Source organism: Gorilla gorilla, chromosome 18, assembly GCF_029281585.2.
Source record: "Gorilla gorilla gorilla isolate KB3781 chromosome 18, NHGRI_mGorGor1-v2.1_pri, whole genome shotgun sequence".
Taxonomy (NCBI): Eukaryota; Metazoa; Chordata; class Mammalia; order Primates; family Hominidae; genus Gorilla; species Gorilla gorilla.
The window spans coordinates 91,947,625-91,966,767 of NC_073242.2; the positions used below are offsets into that span (position 1 = coordinate 91,947,625).

The window sequence follows — 19,143 nt, forward strand, 5'->3', positions numbered from 1 at the left end:
AGAGCTCTACATCATATTACAATAGAATAGGATCATTGAAAAGAATTTTACTAAAAGCCAAAGACATAAAAGTAGTTTTCAAATGAGAGGCAGTGAGTAACTAAAAGAATAGCAGAGGTCAAAATCTTAAGAGAGTTTTAGTGATGGGCTTGAAGGCTTTACAGCTGAAAAGAAAAATCCCTAATAAAGGGATTAGCTAACCATGAGTCTGATGAGTAGGAAGTGGGGCCACCTTCAGAAGCACGTAGAAGAATTGATTGTACTTTCCTATCTTCAGTTTTTCTTCAGTGGCAGTAGTTTTGGCTTTAAATATACATATACATGTGTGTCTATGGATGTGTATACCTTCAAGGTAATGTGTGCCCCTTCTATGGAACCAACAGTTGAGAGATAAAAAGCCTCTAAATTTCCCCAAACTTCAACACTGATAACATTTTAAATACACTTGTCATGTCTATTCTCTATATACTTTTTTTCTAAAATATTAAAATAATTTATACATGCACATATACTCAACAAATGCTTTTCAATCCTTTTTCTTTGGCTTTTTATTATAATTTTGTACTTTTTAAAAGTCATATATAAATGACTAAATGATAATCCAGCTGTATGGATATAATAATCTTTTACTTTCCTAGTCAAACATTTTCATTATTTACTTTCCTAGTCAAACATTTTCATTATTCTTTTGTTTTTATTGTGATTTTTCTTTTCTTTTTTCTTTTTTTTTTTTTTTTTTTTTTTTGAGATGGAGTCTCGCTCTGTCACCCAGGCTGGAATGCATTGGCCTGATCTCGGATCACTGCAAGCTCCGCCTCCCGGGTTCACTCCCTTCTCCTGCCTCAGCCTCCCGAGAAGCTGGGACTACAGGTGCCCACCACCATACTTGGCTAATTTTTTATATTTTTAGTAGAGACAGGGTTTCACCTTGTTAGCCAGGATGGTCTCAATCTCCTGACCTCGTGATCCACCTGTCTCAGCCTCCCAAAGTGCTGGGAATACAGGTGTGAGCCACTGCGCCCAGCCCTTATTGTGATTTTTCTATCCGAGTTCTTAAGCTTGCTTCTGGAAGCATCTGAAACTTAGAAAAACAACAAGAGAGAATAGTGAAAATGGGGCTTCCTCACAAAATTAAGGTGCATGATTTTTTCTTCTCCTACATGCTGAATGTAATATTCATACAGTAGCAAATAATCTACATTTTCTTAGACACTTTTTCTTAGATAAATTAGTTTTTCAAATGACATTGATGTCTTTGTCACTATAAGTGGCGTTCCTGAACCAGGTTTCTGTTGGATTTTTGTGAGTCCCAAACCCTCTTTTAACAGAATCATTTAAGAAATTGTTTTAGCAACTATTCTGTCATTTTTTTGACATCTGGATTTGTTTTCCTGCAAGTCTGTCAGAAGACAAGTGTAGATTTATATGTAGACATACTATGAAAACTGCCTATTCACTGAAAGTAATATATGTGTGCTACAGCTTTATCATATTGCCATTGTAACCTTTCATATGCTTGCCATTAGACAATAAAGTCACTTTTTAAGAAATGGAATGCCAATTAAAGTCCAAGAAGTTTTTTGAAAAGTTGATCCCCTTGTTTAAAAGTTTGGATCTTATACCTCGCAGATTATTCTCAGGAGATCAGACTAAAATAATCTCTGGGTGTTAGCATAAAATCATAATCCAAATGCACATAAGAAAAATGGAAATAGGACTATGTAGAAACACTGAAGAACTAACCGTTTTTTTCTGTGTAAATCAGATGATTTTCAGTAGAAATTGTAGTTATGTTTTCTGTATTGCAATATAACACAAATTGCACTTAAGTCATTTCAAAGGGCACTGAGTTCATGCACAGTTTTCTTTAAAATAACCAGGGAGATTCAACAGAAATAGTGTGTACTGGCTGGATTTCAAAGAGAAATACATATTCTACAGAGTTTATTAGTTGACTCTTACTTCCAACCTCATCATTATGCTAAACAATTTAAAGAAAGATTAGTTGAGCTTTTACTATGTGCCAAGGTCTATGTCACATTCTCTGCATTCATTATTTTATTCGATTCTCAGTCTTCCTGAGAAATAGACAGTATTTTATCCCAGTTTTAGAATTGAAGATTTCAGATTTAAAATCCTAAAAGAGCTTGCTCAAATTCATATTACTATTAAATTATACAGCTGGATTTGAATCCCAATCATCTGAAAGCGTAGTTCCCTTTTTTTTTTTTTTGAGACAGAGTCTTGCTCTGTGGCCCAGGCTGGAGTGCAGTGGCTTGCAATCTTGGCTCACTGCAAGCTCCGCCTCCCGGGTTCACGCCATTCTCCTGCCTCAGCCTCCCGAGTAGCTGGGACTGCAGGCACCTGCCACCACGCCCGGCTAATTCTTTTTTTTTTTTTTTTTTTTGTATTTTTAGCAGAAACGGGGTTTCACCTTGTTAGCCAGGATGGTCTCGATCTCCTGACCTCAAGATCCACCCGCCTCGGTCTCCCAAAGTGCTGGGATTACAGGCGTGAGCCACTGCGCCTGGCTTCCTTTTCTTAATGACTATGGTGAGGTGAGGTTTGCTTAACCTCTACCACCTTTCTCTAATAGTACATTGTCAATATCAGGACATTAATACTGGCAAAATACTAAGAACTAGATTACAAAACGTATTCATGATTCACCAGTTTTTGCATGCATTCACTTCTGTGTGTGTGTGTGTGTGTGTGTGTCTGCCTGCAGTTCTGTGAAATTTTTATCACATTTAGATTTGTGAAAACACCACCTTAATCTACTCAGTGTTTTACTTCTGAGGAGAGTTATAGCTTGTACCTAGGGCTTAATTTAATTATATGCATCACAAGCATGGAAATAAGACAAAAGTAATCTTTGCAAGGTTGGAGTCAGCCTCATCATGGCTGAACAGGCTTAATCTCAGGCATCCACAACAAGGGAAACTATGGTGGAGAATAGAACATAGCACTTTGAAAAGGAACGGGGAGTCTCAGGAAAGTCACAATTAGGTGACTAATCTAAGGAGACAGAAGTAGGATTTCAAATGGGACTCAAATTTTACTAATTTGCCAAATAGTATTGATGGTAGTGCATCCACAAGAGTCTTAAGTTATTGTCGAAAATAGAAGTGAAATTTGTACAGCTTTTCAAGTTACTATGCATAACGAATGTGAATGGGTAGGACTAGCTTAAAGGAATATAAAGTTGTAATGGACAATTTAGATTTCAGATTTTTATTACACACATGATAGAAAATGTGTTCTAAAACCTGGTACAAGAAAAATGACATCATTTCTTTGTTATAGAATTTAATCTCCTCTATATTCACACAGAGCTACGTGAAGAGGGTACTGGCACCTCTCTCTCCCAAGGTACTGCCAGTCTCTGATTCTCTGTGTTAAATGAAGGTCAGGGAGGGTGAGTTGAAGAATGGTGGATTGGAAATGATCATAAACTTTCTCAGCAATGAAAGTGTTGAGTCTGTATGCATTGCAGGGCTGAACATTTGTTGGAATTATCCAGCCATTTCAGATGAAGTAAAAGTAAATAAAAAACGTAAAAGTGCACAAATCTGTCAAAGTTATTTTTGTGCTTTCTGCATCTGGAAAACTTTCCCTGCATCCTTCCCATTTCACTATTTGGCCTTATTTATGAAATATTAACATATTCATTTAACGTGCAATCCCTAGACATATTTACACTCCCTACATGGAAGCTTTTCTAGGACATGCATCTTGTGTTAGTCATATTATTCATTTTTTTATTATTAGGGTATGCTGAATTCACACATGGTAGATATTCAATAAATGTAGGCTAAATGGAACAAGAATGATGTTTATTGAATCCTTAACAAGTGTTATAAGAATATTTAGCACACAGAATACTCAAGTATGTCTTTCTATCAACAGTAATTAAGAAGGTCTTCTACAGAGGAATAAGCTAAGTACCATGAAGAGCACTCAACAAAGTAAGACCACCCAACTATTCAGTTAGAGATAGGGAATTTTTTTCTGAAATCTTTCATGTGGCTCAGAATATACCACCCCAAAATATGCCGTTTTTGCATAAAGATTACTTTGAGCTGAAGGCAAATGAGAATCAACAGATACAGAGAGATGCCATCTGAGAAACAAAGTTTACCAGAAGTCTCTCCTCCCAGGAAAGTTTTGTGGCCATAAAAACTGAAAGTTGGCACGGAGATGGGTCTGCAAATAAATCTTATTAAAATAATCTTTATCTTCCGCCAACTTCCTTCATATATTTCCTACTGACTTTTCCACAGTTTTCTGTTGTTTTGTCTCCACAATTCATTGAATTTATTGAATTTTGGAGACGACAATTTTTCTTTAATTAAAAATTATATAAGCTCTCAGGGCTAGCTGCTTTTTGGGGTCTTTTCTTTTTGACACAGAGTCTTGCTCTGTCACCTGGAGTGCAGTGGTGTGATCTCATTTGAAGTAATACTCTTGCCTCAGCCTCCCAAGTAGCTGGGACTACAGGTACACACCACCACATCTGGCTAAGTTTTGTATTTTTAGTAGAAACGGGTTTCACCTTGTTCATCAGGCTGGCCTTGAACTCCTGACCTCAAATAATCCACCTGCCTTGACCTCCCAAAGTGCTGGGATTACAGGCATGAGCCACCGCGCCTGACTAGGGTCTTTGTTTTTCTATGAAGCCCTCTGTATGCATATGTAAGAATGAAACTTTACTCCTGTTAATCTGTCTTCTGTTAGTCTAATTTGCAGGGTCCCAACCACTAAACTTAAGAGGTTAGAGAAAAAATTTGTTATTATTTTTCTCTCTTGCAGCTTAATCACATTTACTTTTTCTGGGGGGGAAAATGATCTAATTTAATTAATTTTATTTAATGAGAACCAAAATATGAATGAGGGATTTTTTAAATGGTATATAAATAATTAAAGTAAGAAGTCTTGTTAATGGAAAATCCCAACTAATATGGATGCAAATAATAATTTGGAATTCAGGAGCAATCGGGAAATCTGCCAAGAGTTATTTTAGGGAAGAATAGCACACATTTGATTCTGTGTGAAGCAGGATAACAAACAGCACTGCTGTTGATTGGAAAGATTTACAGAACCACTTAGAAAGTAGGAAGCTGCTTATTCTGAAAAAGTGAAGCAGAACAGTCAAGGAACTGTTGCAAAGGTATCCTTTTGCCTCTAAAGGCTGCTTAGGCTGATCTATATTCCTCATTCTTCTCTTCCCTCTTCCCTCCATCCCCCAAATGTTCCTGTAGTCCAGCTCACCAGAGTTTGGTTTTATAACCTCACCTGGGAAAACTGAGGAAGAAAGAAAAAAGAATAAAGTGAAAAAGCAGGATTTCAAGATGAAAATAAATGAAACTATAAAAGGACTCGAGGTGGTAGAGGAATAAAGTTTGAAATAAGATGACAGATTGTAAAACTCATCGCAGGTATTTGGCCTAAAAGCATAATGAACTCTAGTTCTGCCAGGCTTGTTTTATGATCAATGCATTTAAAAGGAAAAGTAAAAAAAAAATCAGCTATTAAAATCAGGATTTTGAAGGGGAAGTAGTAATTGAAAAATGTGTCTTACATCACACCAAGTAAAAAGAAAAAATGTCAGACAATAAAATTGCAGCCACGCAAGTCATCTAACAGTACTCAAATCATGCATATGTATTGACAGGGTTTGATAGGAGACATGTAAATTTAGAATGCTTACATTTGTTAAAGTAATGACATTATTATTGGAATGTTTTTTCATTATGATATTCATCAATGTCATAATGGAAGTTGTACAATAAATATGATGACTTTTAGCAGAAGAGAAAAGTCACTGTTTCACCCTGTGTTCTCCCAGTAAGACAATTTGACGAACTTTCTTGGATTTCAAATATATACTTTGTAAATAATTATACATTTTATTTACTACCAAATGACTCAGAGTTCTTTTTAGGGTATAGCACAAAACAAAACAAGCATTTGGTGAATTCTTAGGATCTGATAGACACAATTGATTAGTTGGATCCATAGGAACATGTCAGAGTGATTGCAATTTTCCCCATATGCTTAACCTGTTCCTACTGTGGCGATTTTCCAGTTGTGCCAATCAGATTTTTATAAAACAGAAATAAGATTTAAACTGATCTGATTTGCTATAACATTTACACAAAAGCCAACTTTGTGAAATTTATTTCTGAGATCTTTACATTTCATTCCACTGCTAAAGTCAAGGATGCCATGAGTATAACAAACTGTCCTATCAATAGGAACTTTGTACCAAGAAAGTCTGTAGCTTAAGTGAGAGAAGACATCAGGTCCTCCGTTAACTGAAGATATTGGTCAAACAAGTATTTAATATCTTCTCTGAGCAATTTTAAAATCAGTAAAACATATCTGTCCCATTTAGAACTCTAGATTGTGGTAAGAACAAAATGAGGCAATGAATGTAAAATGGATTTATAATTTTCAAAAGTTGATGCAGATAGTCTTGTTATTGTAATTGGCCAATAGTGATTTGTAATAACTGAATTACTCAAGTATGTTGTCTTCTGACCTTTTCATCCTCTGAATAAATTTTGTCACTAGAAAAGTAGTATTTGAAAAATGTCCCATAACCCTTGGAAAAACATTATGTAGACTTCATTATTTTATTTAGCATATAACATGTGCCTCATACTCTCACACAATTCAGAATAAAATATCATATATGTTGCATAACCATATACTTGAAGTTTATTTTAAAGTAAGTCAATAAATAACAAAAAGTTGATATTGATTGAGGATTTTAAGTATTCCAAGGTAAATATTTTACTGTATTTTATTCTGTTTTACTTTTATTATAACACATTTTAGCATTTTATAAAAAGAACAAGACATTAATAAAAGCACCTGAAAATTCTATGCGAACATTTTTAATTAAAATAACCAAGTATATAAGGTTTTTATAAAATAATGAAATTACTTCCTTTAAGAATCATGTAATATATTATCTTTTTTAATCAAACTTTATAAAAGAGTCGGGAAAGATGGAAGGAGGGAAGGAAGGAAGGAAAGAGAAAGTGAAAGAGAGAAAGAGAAAAAGAGATGAGGGACAAGGAGGGAGGGAAAGAGGGAGGGAAGGAAGGAGGGAAAGGGAGAGAAAGAAAGTTATCCTGTTAGCACATCATAGAGAAGAATTCTTATAGCATAGAAATGTCCAATTTGGCAGATTCCACAGTTTTACAAATAAATAGAAATATCATCATGCAGAGCATGTGGCAGGAAAAATATTTTGTAAAAAACTTTTAACAAAAAAAAAATTTTACTCCAGGCCTTGAAAGAAACATAAAGGAAGGATTTATATTGATCAGAGCTTGTAAGAATCCTGGCCGGGTACAGTGGCTCACACCTGTAACGCCAGCACTTTGGGAGGCTGAGGTGGGTGGATCACTTGAGGTCAGGAGTTCTAGACCAGCCTGACCAACATGGAGAAACCCAGTTTCTACAGAAAATATGAAAATTAGCTGAATGTGGTGGTACACACCTGTAATCCCAGCTACTTGAGAGGCTGCGCCAGGAGAATCACTTGAACCCGGGAGGCAGAGGTTGCAGTGAGCTGAGATTATGCCACTGCACTCCAGCCTGGGCAATAGCGTGAGTGAGATTCCAACTCAAAAAAAAAAAAAATCCTGAAATAAAAGTGACCAGTCTTGATACAACTCACATGAGATTTAATTGGAAATTAGATAAAAGAATCAGTAAAAGAGAAGAAACAGAAGAAGAGAAAACCATACAATACTTAAACTCATTCCATCTAAGGAGGTCACCCAATTTTAGGTTTGCTAGGACAGTGTCATAGTTTACCATCACTGGTATGGTTTGACTCTGTGTCCTAACCCAAATCTTATCTCAAGTTGTAATACCCACATGTTGGAGGAGGGACCTGTGGGAGGTGACTGGATCACGGGGGTGAATTTCCCCCTTGCTGTTCTCATGATAGTGAGTGAGTTCGCACAAGATCTGATGGTTTAAAAGTGTGGCTCTGTCCTCATTGCTCTCTCTCTGTCTCCTGCCTCATGTAAGATGTGCCTGCTTCCCCTTCTGTTATGATTGTAAGTTTCCTGAGGCCTCCTCAGCCTTGCAGAACTGTGAGTCAATTAAACCTCTTTTCCTTATAAATTACTCCATTATCAGGCCATTCTTTATAGCAAAGTGAAAATGGACTAATACAATCACTTACCTGAATTGAGTTTGATATAATTTAGAAAACACAGAAAAATTTTCAAATTTTCCAATTTCCAAATGTGGGGAGGGTTTAGGACCTTAGGACTCTAGTTTTCACACTGGAGTTTTTCAAACGTTCTCCTAATTTGAACTACCTTGTAATTTTTCTCTAAAAAGGGACTGTTGTAATGGGCACCAAGTGTAGGTCACAATGGTTTATCTCGAGAATCTAATAGTCCAGATAATTTAGATCTCTCACTTTCTAGCTCTATTGAGGGAACATCTAACCTCTCTAAGCCTCAGTTCTGTAATTCAGAAGTGTTGATGCTAATATCTACCTACTTTGCTCATTCGTTTGTTAATCTATTCATTCAACATTTACACAGCACCTACTGTGTTCCAGGCACTATCAATGCAACAAGGGAAGAAAATAAATATTTTTTCTTTCATGTTTTAGATGAACACTTAGGATAAAGGATAATTTTTCCAGAAAATAAACTATTAAGTAACATAAATATCAGAAAATTATAAGACATAATAATATAAAACATAATATTCTATTCTAAAGAAATAGTCTATTCCTTTAGACTATTTTAAAGACTTTTTTAATGAATTGTCATGCAAATTTTTGAAGACCAAACATCTCTGTCAGTTTATGCATGACACATTTAGCTGAGTTTTAATATTAAAACTTTTAGCAAATTTCTTTGAAATGTTATGTGGCATTAATCCTCATCATCACTCACACTCAGAAAAGATTTATTCTGTGCCTGTCTCTTTATCTGGTTTACCTTGCTCAATCTTCAGAACAATACTACCAGAGGTCATAATTTTTTCTCTGTTTTTCAGATGAGGAAATATTAGTTTAGAAGATTATATTACATGTCACAAAGCTAGGAAATGGTAGAGAATGGAATGTATACTGCCAGATTCTACAGCTGATAATTTTGAAAAAAGAACTATTCCATTTATTTATGCATTTCAATGAGTTTTTTAATTGAATTCTTTCTTTTCTAATATGTTTGTTCTCTGTGAAGTGGGCTGTATCCAGTGGTGTACTAATAAACTGGCTCTCCAACAACAACAACAAGAAGCACCAAATTATAATATTTGCTGATTTCTGTTGTTTAGACACTTCCTTATTAGCCAATTTCAAGCTATCTACAAGATGCCACTGAATGTGGAGCTGATAAGAAATGCACATAATCATCTCTTCCAAGCTGGTATAACTAACTCCAGCATACCATTGTCTGTGCTAGTAATCAGGTATTATATTACAGCTCCCTCCTAATAATACTGGAATTGGACTCTGTAAACATTTCTCCTTTACCATCTGGCTCTAAGTTAGGGTTTGTGCATAGAAGGCATCTGATGGGCACAGTACTGAACTAAAGAGCAGGAGGATGGGGACACTCTCTCTGGTTCCAATATGCTTTCCTAACACAGGAGCCAGCAGATTGATAAGCAAAAGGTAGCAGCTATGACAGGAAGTGTCTTTACCGCTTGGTGAGTGGTTTCTATAAACCAGCACTGACCCTTTCCCTTTGGGGCATTTCTTTGTCACCCCAGCAGCTCATATATTCCTGTGGCACCCTTATCCTCCTCAAGAAGAATGTCAGCCTTGGATGGCAGTGAGGGCAATATCTTCTAAATTCTTTGCTCATGTTCACTTTTCCTCAGCCCACACGTATTTGCTGCTTTCTGCATTTGCAATTTCTGGACCTCTTAGAGTCTTTTAGTACTTAACCCTCTACTAAATTCATCACACCATCCCGCAGTTTAAATTATTGCTGTGATTTCTTTCTCTTTTTCTGGACACTGATTGATACATGAACTTAAAATAACCAAACAAGCAAAGGAAAAGCAGGATGCAAATCTTTCACCTTTGACTAAAAATATTCCTGTGTCACATCTGAGGTCTAAGTGAAGCCTTCCTTTGTGCTCTGCATCATTCTCCAAACAACACGAGTAGTTCGATCTGGAATTAATAATAAAATAGCAATCAGAATAATACTAATAATGCTAATAGCATGCAGTGTTTATTACATATGAAGAATGTGCCAAGATCTTTGCTGTGAAATAAATGATTCTAAAAGTCCTCCTTTGAAGTGTGTAGACATTTTAAAGATAAAGAAATTAAGGCCAAAAGACACGCAGTTAAAAGACAGCAGAGCCAGTGGCTCTAGAGTTTCCTCTCTTTACAGTTACACTCTGCTGCTTTAGCAAATGCTTTTCACCACAATTATTAAGATCTTAACTCTGAGGAAATATCTGCTAGAAAAAACAGAAAAGTGAATAATAACTTTAATTCCATTATGATTTATTCTTTTTTTTTTTTTTACTTTAGAAGTTGAGAAACTTCTGGAACTAAAAAAAATACAGCTGCTTTCTTAGTTTCTTGTCACAAGTTCCACTTGAAGAAATGTCTTAGAAACTAGCAAACCTGCTTTATTTTGTGAACCCTAGAATTTTCCCAGCTTATGCTAAGAATAAAAGAGCTGCCAAATTCATTAATTACCTTTAATATTCAATTCTCCAGTATAATGAATTCCATCTTCACACATATCTGAGAAAATTACATTGGAAAGTTAATATACTGCCTTTTGCTGGGTTTCAGTGAATACCTCACTGAAGGCAGAAGTCAGCCTGAAATCCTTGGCAGACTCACATTCATTCTTCTAGCCACCTGCATCAGGTGCCGACCACACTCATGCCTGGACATGCCCTTGGCCCTGCCACTTTCATACCGTAACCTAAACGCATGATGCCAATGGCACAATATAGTTACTGCTTTAGACCTTGGCAGTAACTGCTGCTTTAGAGCTTGTTAGTATCAATGGTGCTTATAAAATATATCATCTACTTCACTCCATTCCCCATCCTCCTTGCATCTAAGCAGGGGCATGTGACTACTTATGGCGACTGGACTGTGGACAAAAACATTATTTTCAAAAAGAAGTACTGAAGAGTCACTCGTCGTTTTCCCTGCTGTGTGATCACAGAATATGCTGATGGCACAGCTACAGTAGGGTTTCTCAACTTGGATACTACTGACATCTAAAGCAGGTAATTCTGAGTTGAGGTTAGGCATGGGGGTGTCCTGTTCAATTTAGGATGCTTAGCAGTATCTCTAGCCTACACCAACTAGAAGTCAGGGTTATCCTCTCCAGTTGTGACAACAAAAAATATATTTTGGCATTGCCAAATATTATCTGGGGGAGGAAATTGCCCCAATTTGCAGTCCAGAGATCCATCGAGCTACAAGATAGTGAAGCCTCCATCAGCGTGGTTCTCTGACATGCTAAATGGAGCTGAATATATCTGTCATCCATACTGTGTAACATAAGTGATGTTAGAACACACCCTCCCAACAAACATACACACAAATAAATACAAAAAAGGCAAAAACAAATACGATAAAATTTTTTATATTAAGCCAATGAGATTTAGGAGTTGTTACTGCCATAGAGCCTATCCTGATTAATAAACACTGTATATGCACTTTTTCCAGACAAATTTATCAATGTGTGTTGTTTCAATTATCCTCTGATGATTTATTTTTATATTTTATGCCGGATTTCTTTTCTAACATTCTTAAACGTTATCCATCTGCCACCCTGACATCAACTAGTAGTGATAATAAAGGTACTATGAATGTATATACTTTTTTCCATCTAATCCTTCTTTTCTGATACAAGCAAATTTGGAAAACCAGGAGTCATCCTCATCCCCTCTCTTTGCCTCATCTGGCAGCTGGAGTTTACCTCATAAGTATCTGAAACTCTCATCTTCTTTTTCTATACCTTCTACTACCACTCTAACACAAGCTGTTATTACATCTGGTCAGAATCTCTTCAATAGCATCCTAACTCCTAGAATTAATTTCCGTATCATGTAATCTATTTTCCATAGAGCAGATAAAACAATCCTTTAAAAATGAAAGTCTGTCCATACCATTTCTGTGAATATAACTCTCTAAATATTTATTTTTTTAATTGGTCTTAGACTAAAGACCAAAATCCTTAACGTGAACTGTTATCTGTACAGTGTTATACTCTAGTTTCATTTCTCACCTGTGTTCATACAGGTCCCTAACATTTACCTTCAGGATTTATTTTATATACCAAAAGTTGCCATGAATTTTGTCACTTTAGGTCCTTGTGCAGGCTATTTTCTTTGTTAGGAATACCCTTACCCCAGCACACATTGCCTCACCAACCCCTATACATTTGTCAGATCTCAGCTCCACTTTCACCTCTTTGGGGGTGTCTTCTCTGAAATTCTCAAGTCATCAGACCATGACTTCGTTCCTTCAAAGTAACGATTCCAGTATGATTATTTATTAACACCTGTTTTATCACTAGACCGTAAATTCTATGAAGAGGGGAACCCATTTCATTAGACATTTATTTAATTTCCCAACACATGGTATAGCACCTAGATTACAACAGACTATAATATTTTTGGAAGGATGGAAGGAAGGAAACGAGGGAGGGAGGGATGGAGGGAGGAAGGCAGAAAGGAAGGGAGGGAGGGAAGGAGAGAAGAAGGGAGGGAGAGAGGAAGAAAGGAAGTGACTTAAAAGGATAATCAATATTTGAGGTTCTGTAAGGTAATAAAAAACAGATTTCAATCCATGTTTTCCTCTTTCACCTACAGAAAAAAGTAAACTTTTAATCGGTAAAGGATTACTCATTACAAAATATGGTATGTTTAGTTAATGTTGGCTATCAAGGTAAATGTTACAGAATTGTTTATAAATTTTTATATATAATTTTGCATTATATACTCAGTTAATAAAGTATAATTCAGTTAATATATCATTAAAAATTCTTCCACTTTTATCAATGCATATTTCTTTTGAGTTTTCAGTTTTATTTGTGTGTATGTGTATGTTATGTTGTGTGTATATCACCACCAGTATAAGCAATATGTTCATGCCGAGTGTATCTAACACTAGCAAGACAATACCAAATTAATTTCCCATTGAAGTCACTGCATCTGTGTTTCAATTACTAAAATTCTAAATTTAGTGGAAAATGTAAGTATGCTTTCTTATTATCATTGCATTAGTATTTCTAGGAGAAACAAGAATAACAACTAAAGTGGTTATTAGGGAAATGGTATTTCAGAGTGAATTTATGCTTACCAAATATAAGTGTCTTATTCAGATGGCATTTATATGATTGGCTCTATTTTGGGTACAAGCCTTTCAAGATACGAATTTTCCCTACAAACACAAATATACAGCCATAGCTTCCACTTAGAATCAATTCTTTTATTTTTAACTAGGCCAGGAATTTCTTAGGGTTTAATATTCAAGTCTTTTTAAGAAATATGCTAACTGTCTTCATCAGGATGTTTGTTTTAAATATGTATGAATGAACATGCCTTTGGTTAACCCTACTGGTCTCACAGGGCTTCCTAAGATCCTTTCTACCCATCCCTCTGCACGCGGAATACATGCCCTTCACCTAACCATCCAGCCTAACGAGCTAAGGTCACCAATGCTCTCTTTTCTACGATGCCCTCTGTTTTTAGCCCAATAAGTAATTTATGTATTGATTTCAAGTAAAATTTTCACCAGGACTTATAACGAGAGTACTTGAAAGTACATTCTTCTCTTAACTCTGCAACTAGTAATTTTGATCTTTTTATTCAGGATTAGGGAATTTCCAAATGATTTTGAAATGCAAAGTGAACCATATATGTAAATACAGACATTTGGGATGCTTACATTTTTTAGAAGTTCTTTTTTTATTAAGTAGTCTATTGCCTTTTGACTCTGCATATTATTGCAGAAGCCAGAATGGTATCTTGGGAGGTAATGCACTTCTCATTCTGTTTCCATCTTGCATTTTTTAAAGTGCTTTTCCTCTGCTTCATCAGATTTTGCTACTACTGTATTTTGTTGGAGAAGATAGCAACCTTGAGTGCCTCTTGCTAAACACATATACTCAGAGTTGAAAAGGTATTGATTTTAAAGCAATTCCATTAAATAAGTATGCAAGTTAATCATGAACTTGGATGTCTCCTAGTAAACAGGTACTATTCTTTCTTATTTTAAAAATAACCAAACTTAATTTGAATGCAAAATAGAACCCAAAATCCTATATTTCACATGTTATATTATTCTGAATAAGTATACACACACGCACATACACACACACACACACACACACCAATAATGTATAATTTTTTACCAGCTTAATTGCTATTCATTATTTAGGTTTCAGCTCCAAGTGTCACTTTTCGAGAAAACTTCCCAGCTGCTACCACCAAAATACAAGTGTACGTTAAGATCTGTTTGTTTGGTTTTTTTGCCATGTGCACTCATAGAGTTTCTGTCTTGTGATTTCGAACATAATCTCAGTTTGTCTTTATACATTTATTCATGTGCCTATATTTCATTAATGTCCCTCACCTTCATTAGGGTGTTTCATGTGAACAGAAACTATATCTTTGTTTTTGTCCCCATTGTATTTCCAGAGCCAAGAAAAGGACCAGGCAAGTAGTGAGATTTGACTGACAGGTTTAAATAGATGGACAAATAAAGGAAGCATATGATTTTCAACAGACGATAATTTGTCTTATTGGTGATCCTTAAATTGCCACAAGTTGGTTTCTGTTTAAGTTCTGTTTTAATATTTGTTTAATAAGAACCATATAGATGACTGTCATTCTTTAAGAGAACAATCTTTTTGTTTACAAAAAAAAAAAACCCACAAACACCCTTTAGCCATTTCGAATGGTAACAGACTGTTAATCTAATCAGAATGCATGCAATTGTGGCTTGTAAGCAGCTCTTACATGGAAAGCTTATTTAAAGGGCAGGATCTGAGAAATAAAAATGGGGAAAATCACTGTTTGATTAGTATGAGAGTAACTGTGTTTATAGGCTTATTTGATTGTTGATTTTCTTCTTTTTTCTTCTCCTAAGTCCATCCTCTCTGCCCTTTTTTTTTTTTTTTTTTTTTTTTGGTATTTTCGAATGGTCCTTCAAGAGGAATCCTCTGATTTGAGAGGTAATAACCTCTGGAGACTGAGGTCTTGCTCACCTTCTGACCTTGTTTCCTTACAGATTTCTTTTTAGCAACAATACAGACTCTTTTAAGTAATTGATACCCTCAGTGTGGCTCTAAGTTTTCACTCATTTAACTAAAAAGAACATAGGTGACTTTGAACATTTCTTCCAGCTCTGGTATTCTGGGCTATAGTTTTATGCAACATGGTGGCAAGTAGAAAGTCATGTGTAAGAAGAGTCTTAATACAATACAACTCCACTGTAAATTTATAGCAGCTTACATTTATTCAGCAAATATTTATTGAAAACCTACAATGTTCTAGGCATTGTGCTAGGCATGTCTGGCAAAAACCAAAGGAGAGAATACAGGTAAGAGAATGAGTTAGTCAGAATTAAATAATTTCATCATGGTCAAAGTGTTTGTGATGGTGCTAGGATACAAACTCACGTCTGAGACATGGAAGATTTTGTTGAAATCTCAAGCCTTTTTCAATGTTCAAGTCCCATTTTCCCCAATAAATTTGTTGAATTGTGCTCCCTCTTTACTAGGAAGTCTGGCTGTCCTCATAGATGACAAGAGATTAGCATTCAGTACTTCTGGTATTGTTTCTGAGAATTCTGAGAATTTAGATACTGCCTGGTATGGTTTGGCTGTGTCCCCACCCAAATCTCATCTTAAACTAGCTCTCATAATTCCCGCAGGTCATGGGAGGGACCTGGTGGAAGGTAATTGAATCACGGTGGCAGGTCTTTCGTGTTCTGTTCACCATGGAAGACATGACTTTGCTCCTCCTGTACCTTCCACCATGATTGTGAGGCCTCCCCAGCCAAATGGAACTGGGTGTCCATTAAACCTTTTTTCTTTATACATTACCCAGTCTTGGGCATGTCTTTACTAGCATGTGAGAACAGACTGACACACTGCCTTCTTTATCATTTTGGAAGCATTCATGGCTAAGAAATGTTAGGCTTATCATAGATTCAGCATAGCAGAGAGTAAAAAGAGAAACATACGAAGAAACAAATAAAATCATAAAGCTTTAAATAAAATGCTGATTTAGTATCAGTTCAATATGATCAAAATACTTGACCTCATATGTTAGTTTCCCATTATACAAATGCAAAGTGGTCAGACGTAGAATTTTTAAGGGTTGAATGCGTAGAATATGTGGAGCACATTAGACTTTTATGTGGAGGTAACTAAGAACCAGAGTGCTAACTTCCAAAGCACTAAATGCAAGAGTGGGTCAGACTTTCTCTTACTTAGATTTTTGGCAAGGTCTGAAGATGAACATTTGTTTGAGGGGTATTGTTTAAAATAGTAAATTTTTTTTAAAAAGTTGGCTAGCTTTGGGCAGGATAAAGGCAGCAAAGTGAGAGAGTAGAAGAAAAAAGAGTGTGTAAAAAGCAAGTGGGATCCACACTAGTTCACCCATAAGATTTGATGCTATCCTGAGAGGCAAAAAGCTTTCCGTTATTGCAGGACTTTCACCTTAGTTCAGCCAAAAACGGGGTCCTCGTCACATGACCAGAAAAGATTGGGCTTGTGGAAACATAGAAGTGTGAGAAAAATGGAAATTATTGTGTGAAAATGAAAAGAACTCAGCAAAGCAAGAGAGACTCCTGTTAACAGGCCCCCATCTCACAGATTGAATTTCAGATTACCACCCCAGAACAGGAGAAGCCAGGTTCCTCCCCCATGCAAAATGGCTTCCCCCATGCAAAATGGCATGAACTTTCGTGGCTCCACGCCAGGGAGCACTCCTCCCAGTGGACAGGCCAGTGGAAGGTTCTCCAGGGACCCCTTTATACTTAGTTGTCTCACCATTGTATTTTGGGAATGAAATAACCAGTCTTTTTGCTAGGACATGAGCAATGCCAGCAGAGAGATGGTGGTGCTCATGGCTCATCCAGGTGCAGGGACTAGCCCTGGGACTGCCTGCAGATAGTCTGAGAGATGTCGAACCTTGTGGGTAAGAGAAAGCCCCTAAAGTCATCTAAGCAGAGACAGGCTGACAACCCCTAAGAGGCTTCCCCCCGTAACAGATGAGGCCATGGGTGCACCATTGACTGAGGAATGCATGTGAAGACCGTCCTTTCTGCCTTCGTATCACTCCTGCTAATAAGTTAACTTGATGGCCTAGCTGGGGTACACACCATACATCTGACATGGCATATTACAAAAAGCCAGTGAATGATGTGGGTTGACCATAGAGAGGTGAGAGCTCCATCCCTAGCCCCAGGAGGAGAACACTCCTCACTTCCAGGATAATATGGAAAATGTCCATGTGGGAGGAAGCATCAGAACAGCATTCTGTTACAGGGGGAGTCTAGAGAGTAACGGAGGCTATCGCCTTGAAGTTGTATTTGCGGAGAAATTGAATAAACAAATCACTAAGTTATATATTTGTGTTCCACCAAATATCTCTAAAGATTATATTTGAAGATCTCACGTAATTTTCACATAAACATTAATGGAAGACAATATCTACATAGTCATATCCTCAGTTCTATCAATTTTAGGTGGGTAAAATTTTTCTACAATTGTCTTTATTTAACTCAGTCTTGAACATTTTCTAATCTTTGAGGAGAAAAGAACACAACATCACTTTGAAACCATAAGAAATAAAATTCTGGGGCATCCCAAGTTCATTATTTTCTGGAGAAAATCTAACTTTCTTTTTGTTAGTGAATGGTTCCCCATCTTGGACTCTCAGAAATAAAGTATATGCGCTCCTGAACTTATATCTCTAACCTTAGAAATGTAGCCAGGCACTGCCTATCAGGCAATTGCTCATTAATTTATGGATTTAGTTAACTATAGAGAAAACAGAAGAGCTAAACTAGAAGTTGATCCAATTTTAAATCCTTTCCACCATTTTCACATGATTTTTTTGTTGTCCCAAACAAAATCCTTTAGGAAGTAAGTCAGTTAATTAGCTTACTAACCTCTACTTTGAGAGTAAAATTATCTAATTATGCTAGCCATCAATGCCCAAATAAATTCACCAGCAAAATAGAGGTTAGAAAATAACACTGTTGGTGTTTTCTATATGTAATCAGAGCAGTTTTTGACCTTTCCCATTGACTGTTATAAAAAATTCAGTATTCCAGCAAATTTTTTTATATAAAATGGATTTATCTGCCTACATAGTAAAATCTCCTATTGTATGCATGGAGTTTATGTCAGCTAAATTAAACTATCTGCAAGGCAAACCTTGTTAACATACTTCAATAATATGTATTTAATGTTTTATATAATGTACATGTATTATATATGTGTGTATCTGTGTGTGGGTTTGGATAATTTAACAAGTTTTTTGGTAAATTTTTTTCTTTTTAAGCATCAAAGCATTTAAAGTAAGCTCATTAACTCCTGGGAAGAGAATTAATTGCCAAAGGTTTTAGAAAATTGTCGAAAGATTATTTTTTATAAACATACAGAGGGTTAATTTTCCGTGAATGTACTTTATTCAAGTTAATAGAGGCTACGTGGGTGCATCAATAATATAATATGATTCTTAATCTTTCCTCAAGTGAAAGACTGCATTTTGTGCAGTACAATTCTAATAAAAGCATTAACATTTCCAACAGGTAAGACCTATTAGATACTCTAACTTGTTCTTGGAACAATGTAAAATTATTTATGTTTTGTTTTCCCCCTCAGGGGCTTTCTCAAGTAAACTCTTTTATTCAAAAGTTACAAATACAAGGAAAAATGTTCTTGGAAAAAATATTCTGAAGCCCAGAGGATCCTTCAGGCATTTTTGCTCTCTCTCTTCTTTTTTTTTTTTTTTTTTGAGACAGACTCTCACTCTGTCGGGTTGGAGTGCAGTGGCACAATCTCAGCTCACTGCAACCTCCGTCTCCTGGGCTCAAGCAATTCTCCTGCCTCAGCCTCCCAAGTAGCTGGGATTACAGGAGTG

General features: G+C 36.1%; 1 long non-coding RNA gene across 2 annotated transcripts in view; it reads left to right on the forward strand.

The window, feature by feature from the left end:
- The window catches only part of LOC129527371 (uncharacterized), a 203,001-nt gene that overhangs the window by 116,965 nt on the left and 66,893 nt on the right, over positions 1-19,143 (forward strand). The window lies entirely within an intron of this gene.